At 47.2% G+C, this 6,395-nt stretch overlaps 1 long non-coding RNA gene across 1 annotated transcript; it reads right to left on the reverse strand.

Moving 5' to 3' along the window:
• On the reverse strand, positions 1-2,133 carry LOC123487316. Its single transcript, XR_006659727.1, has 2 exons — positions 1,631-2,133; positions 1-91 (listed from the first exon to the last, which is right to left on the reverse strand). It is a non-coding gene; the product is annotated as an uncharacterized LOC123487316 (long non-coding RNA).
• Between the last annotated feature and the right edge of the window lie 4,262 nt (positions 2,134-6,395).

A 6,395-nucleotide genomic window follows, 5' to 3' on the forward strand; every position in this document is an offset into this window, starting at 1 on the left:
GCCTTGATTTGGACTGGGTTGCCGTCACTGGTGTCAGTTGATGTCAGCCCCTCCTCTTTCTCTCTCTCTCTCTGTCTCCTCCTTCTCGTCTCTCGTATGACAGAAAGACAAAAGAACAAAGAAGAGTTTAGTTTATACTTTTTTTCCACATTCACGCTAAGAAATAAGCAAACAGCTTAATTCAAGAATATTATAAATAGCTCAATAACATTTTATTTTATTCATTTATTTTATTATTATTATTATTAATCCGTCAATATATCTGTCATTCACCAACTCAACCGATTATCAACCAAACAGTTTTACAGTCAAGCAATAGTTAATTCAAGAGAAGATTTCACTTGTGTGCAAAATTCCCCCTCCCGTTTTCTATTTTGTCTGCACTGAAAACGGACTCTCCCGTTCTCTCTCCAGTTCAGTGCAGGGGAGTGGCTAACTCATGAATCCTACGCGTGCGCAGTTCAGTCACCAATGTGATTTCAGAGTGGTAGGAGCTATAAAAGTTGCTCCGTTCTCTTCTCCCATAGACAATAACTGTTTAGACTTTAACAGAGCTCACAAACTGAACACATAGAACATACAGAACACAGAACACAAACCCACTACCAAGCTTGTTATCTTTCACTTATCTGCAGATTTATAGTTATGCTGTTATCAATTACAAAACATCTCTATACACTCTTAAAAAGTCCTCCCTGTAGGCTCATGATTAGTTAGTAAACTATAGAGACTCATAAGATCTTTAAACTTATAGTCCTTCCAGGGGGCTCATAGTTTATATAGTTTAAGAATTACAAACGTTCTCACAAACAGAGACTCATAAGATATTTAACCTTAACTGTGTTGTAGGGGGTTTCAACTTTTTTACTCTAGGGGCTTAACATTTGAAAACCAAGATACCTAACACATTTATTTACAAGAGACTAAAAAGTCTGCTCAAAATCTTAGTCGACACACATCTGGAAGTCATCAAGCACGCAGCCACACTCACTCCGTTTCACCCAAACACACACACACTTGCTGACAGAGAAATGTGCTTTTTCCTCCTCTTAGACACACACATAGTTACATACAGGATCCATTAATCGCCGTTCCTATCTTATTCCTTTTGCTAAATTTCTGCTACCTTAAGTTGACGACATTAAATGAGAGGCGACATTGGATATACAATTCGTCAACCATATCCCAAGAGGTTACATACAATTTAATATATGTCGTACAAACTCACTGTTCCCAGAACAGACCAGAGAGTCAATCTAACAACTCCCCTGGTTTTACGGCCATCATATGGATGCCTTGGTCTCACAAGGGCTTCCTTAAATTAACGGCGCCCTAAAAGTATACTGTTGACTCATATCACGCGTTATCCTCTAAGCCTTTCATTGGACACTCCTTTCACTTTTATTCAAGGCAAAATATGCGTGTCCAAATCGGTGTGCCCTACAGACACTCCCCACTGTTTGCGTTGTTCTCAACGCAAACTAATTCAGAAAATTTAGAACGGAACTCCTACCACACAGCAAAAAGAACCAGCAAAATGCACGCATAAGTAATTTAACGGTACATCTCTAACGCACACACTCTCTGGACTCACAAACGGCCAGCGTCCAATGTAAGGGATTAAACTCACCTTATTTTTTCCGGCTTCTTTGAGCGGTAGTCGTTTTGTAGCCCAGGAATGGAATGCAAAGAAGAGACATAGCACGTCCCAAAGAACAATAAAACAAAAACCTCGTCGCCATTAAATGTAGTGCCTAAAAGAAACACTTTTGCTGGTCCATGCTTGTGATGATAAAGGAATCCGCCGACACTGTACTCTGTTCACAAAGGTTTATTATAACAAAGAGTTTACAGCATCGAATTTTGACCAACACCTGCAGATGTCTGGAGATAGCCCGAGCCAATCTGATTAGCTATTCCCCTTATTCTATTGTTCAAGACATGGTTTTATATCCTCCAATGACGTATTATGGTGTGATTCTAAAAAACCAATCCCTAGTCTTTTCTTCCTCACTCCCCATCTCCTCTTTCCATGAACATCAGTAATGCTTTCCAGATGTTACAACCAAGTAGAGCAAAGTTCAGCTGTTACACAATTTTGTAAACGTCAGCACAATCCTAGACTCTTCAGATACTACACTTGTCATGAGGGTTTTGGCAGAGACAATGTCTTTAGTCACCCTCTAGTGAAACGCTTCCTATTAGGAACGCGGCGACTTAGGCCAACACCTAGAGTCACGCTTCCTCAGTGGGATTTGGCTTTGGTACTCGAGCGCTATGTAAGTCGCCGTTCGAGCCATTGAATCAAATACCCCTCAAGATGCTGTCTATCAAGACAGCACTGTTGCCTCGCTTTGACTACAGCTAAGCGGGTCAGTGATTTGTGTGCTCTTTCGACGAGACCTGACTGCCTGGCCATCAATGGTGACCTGAGCAGAGCAGTGTTACGTCCTAACCCGGCATTTGTGCCGAAGGTTATTAAGAGTTCATATAGGTCACAGACCGTGGAGCTGTGGGCTTTTTCTCCTCCTCCTCATAGAGAGAGGAGTGAGGAGAAGCTCCATCGCCTGTGCCCGGTACGCGCTTTGGCGTGTTACGTCGAGCGCACAGCAGCGATTAGGTCATCGCCTCAGTTGTTTGTGTGTCACGAGTGCGGCTGCACTAGGTAGACCACTTTCAAAACAGAGGCTGTCTCACTGGCTTTGTGAAGGCATTGAGACAGCTTATGAGGTAGCAGGGCGGCAATTGCCTCAGGGTATCAGAGCTCACTCCACTCGTGGAGTAGCGGCTTCTACTGCCCTTTTTAGAGGAACAGGAGTAGAGGATATCTGTAGAGCAGCATCCTGGTCGACGCCGTCTCCATTTATCCGTTTCTATCTCTTAGATATGTCTTCTAATTCTCTGGCTCGATCTGTACTCAGCGTGGCTGAAGGGAGATCTTGAGCAAGAAAGAGAGGAGAAGCAGGACTGTGGACACAGGTTTCCATCAGGTCCGCTTTGGTTAGGAAGACGTGTTTTTGACAGATGTGTTTTCTAACTCTTTTGCTCGGTCTGTACTCAGCATAGCTGAAGGGAGATCTGGAGCTAGGAAGAGAGGGAAAAGCAGGACTATGGACTGGGTTTCCATCAGGTCCGCTTTGGATAAGAAAACATATTTTGTGGCATGAATCCTGACTGACAGGGTCAGTACAGTAGAGGCATGCGTTGATTAACAGAATATGAGGTCATCTATCTGCTTGTTCAGTTAGTATGACTCATGTTTTTGTTCCTGCCCACTAATCTCTGGGATTCCATTGAGTGAGTGAGGCGGTCTACCGCGTTCATAATGTAGAGTGACACTTGATGTCATTCCATTAGTGGTCGGTAGTGTTTTCACAGGATATTGAGGCACATCTATCTGCTAGTACAGATTAGTATGGCTTCTATTCTGGTGATCTGCCCACTAGTCATTGGCATTGCCATTGGACTAGGTGGGGCGGGTCTTTTAACCGATGACGCGGTATATTGTGACGCCCGTGGGTTTTTATTTGCAGTACTGCGGGACTCGGTTGCAGCCATTGCTAGGCTTGACTTTCGTTTCGATGGGGAAGTGTTAGGCTCGGCAGGGAGTACATTTTGGGAGCGCTACGCTCCGCCTTAAACCATTAGGAGCAGAGCTCCCCTATGGGGCGGAGCTCACGATATAGAACGATTATTTACCGGAGTGTAACTCCAGTTCTATGAGTGGAGCGGAGCCCCATAGGACTTAAGGCCCTGCCGACCCTCTCTAGTCTCGCTGAAGAAAAATATCTCGGGAGGCTGATTGAGGGGAGGCACCCCCTCTTATAGGGACACCTGTACTCCTATTGGCTGTAGGTGTGTGCATAATTTTGTCTCAGGCTGCTGCTGCCTTAGGGCAGAGGGTAAACCATTAGGAGCAGAGCTCCCCTATGGGGCTCCGCTCCACTCATAGAACTGGAGTTACACTCCGGTAACTAATCGTTTTAAATGTTTTGAAATCTCACTGAGTCAACTTTGCTGTGCGCTCAAGGCTTCTTTTTAGACATGGTGATCTGAGCTATCTGATTGGCCAGTGGTAGGTCTATAGGTGCACTGATTTGTCTTTTATAAAAATATTTTTTTAGGGGGTAGATCAGCTTTAATATTGCAGATAGATTGTAGCTTCCATCAATGTAATTGTCTGCATCATTTCCAATCCCCCATTTTTTTGTAAATATATTTATATATTGTGACGTCACGAGAGGCTACACAGCTTTCAGCGGGATTGCTCAAGTAGTGCAAGGAGACAAGGTTCAAACAAAACAAGGATTTTATTATAGGTCTTGGGAACTTAACGAAAATATAACAAAATTCTGTTCTCTTGTGGCTCTTTAAGGGTTAGCAGTTCAGGGATGTCTCTTCCACATCCAAAATCATAATTCTCACTCGCTCAGATAACTTTTCCCCAGCCTTACTGTAGTCCACGTTGCAGCTAGTGGCCAACCCAGCAAAAAAGTCCTTCCAAATGTCTCTCACGTATTTCCACAGGTGCATATATCCAAAGGTGAGTATTTCCCAAAGGTAAGTATCTCCAAATCCTTATATTCCTCATGGAAGGGGACGTGCAGCACTCTTGTCCTCCAGAGAGCCCAGGTTGGAGACTGTGTCTCTTCACCCCCAAACCTTCAGCTCATCAGCTCCTCATTTGTTTCAGCTGCGTGGGAAGATTGGCCATAGAGGGGGTGGAGTTCCCGACCATACCAGCAGATGGAGCCATAGCTGTCTGGGTTTGCAGCCACCTCAGGGGGATGTAACGTCCCTCCAGGACACAGCCTCTCGTGACATCACATCCCCCTCCTCGGGACCGACGTCCTCGTCGGGGTAAAGGCAGCGAAGAAGGCATCACGCCGGGAGAGGGCGTCCGCATTGCCGTGGTGCTTGCCAGCCTGCTCTCTCTTCAACTCCTCCACCTCTAGGACCAGGGACTCAGCCTCCTGTTGTCTCTCCTTGAGTTTCTTACTGAACGCATCAGCCTTGGTTTTAGCAGAGTTTAGCTTCTGTTGAGCAGCTTTCAGTTCCTTCTCTCTCTCTGCCTCCGCATTCTTCATCTTGTTCTCCAACACCTTGTACTTCTCCTCTGCCTTCTTCTGGACCTCCTTACTACTGCGCAGGGTCTCCTCACACTCCTCGATGGTCCTGCGCAGCCTCTCCAGCTCCTCCTGTTGCTTATGGAAGGAGCTCTGTTGGAGTTTAGCCTGGAGGATAACTAACTCTTCTGTCTTCATGTCTAACTGTTGCTTTAACAAACGATACCTCTCAGCGGTCCCCTTCAGACCAGACAGTTCTTTGTCCAGATTCTGTAGCTCCGTCTCTGTGTCGGTCTGGGCACCTGCCATCCCTATCCGAGCCCGGGGCGGGAGTGAGTAACTCGGAGGATTGCACCGGAGCCTTCCCAGGATGAGTCTTGCCTCTCAGTTTCCGAGGTACTCGGGTTATCCTCTCCTGAGACTCTCTCCAGAGTGGGTAAAAGGCTGGGCAGTCTCGTCCAATTAGGACAGGGACGGGGAGGGAATCAACCACCCCCGCCGTCGTGTGTATGGTTCCCCGTGTGCTGGTCATTGTAAGTTCAGTAATGGGGTATTCTCTGGTGTCCCCATGGACACAGGAAACTGGGAGGACTTTCCCCGGGGTCAGACACGTTGGGCCCACCAAATCCTTACGCACCAGGGGTGGCCCGGCTACCAGAATCCAGTAAGGCCTCCACATCATGGTGATTCACAGTTACCGGGCAGGTGGGGTGTCGATCTGGGCCGCCATCTACGACTCCCAAGAGCGAGGCAAAACGGTGTGTGGGTGCTGAGCTGGAGGACTCCGCAGTGGGCATAGGTTCATCGGCTGGTTTCCCACACTGCCAGGAGATATGTCCCATCTCCCCACACCGGTAACACTGTCGAAGTTTCCCCTCCTGGTGTACTCTTCTTGGACCCGCCTGATTTCTGGCTCCCCCTGGAGCCGGGATAAGTCCTGACGTGGCTGGGTTCGAGACCTTGGGGTCCTTTGGACGGGTTCTTCCCATTTGTGGTGGGGCCGCACTCCTGGGGTCTTTTCGGGAAGCATTCAGCATCTCCGCTGTGGCCTGGTACTTTTCCACAGCTTCCACGGTCAGATCAGCCGTGGTCAAGGCCTGTTGACTGATGAACCGTTTTGCCTCATAAGGCAGGGCGCGTAGGTAACGATCCACCACAACGGCCTCCACCACCGCCGCTGCTGTATTCCTCTGCGGATCCAGCCATTTCCTTGCGATTCGGACAAGTTCATGCATCTGCGCCCGAGGAGGTTGGTCTGGTTGGAAGGTCCAGCTGTGAAAGCGCTGGGCCATACCAAACTTTGTGAGTCCATATCTGCTGAGGATCTCA

This window comes from Coregonus clupeaformis, unplaced genomic scaffold, assembly GCF_020615455.1.
Source record: "Coregonus clupeaformis isolate EN_2021a unplaced genomic scaffold, ASM2061545v1 scaf1640, whole genome shotgun sequence".
NCBI classification, from domain to species: domain Eukaryota; kingdom Metazoa; phylum Chordata; class Actinopteri; order Salmoniformes; family Salmonidae; genus Coregonus; species Coregonus clupeaformis.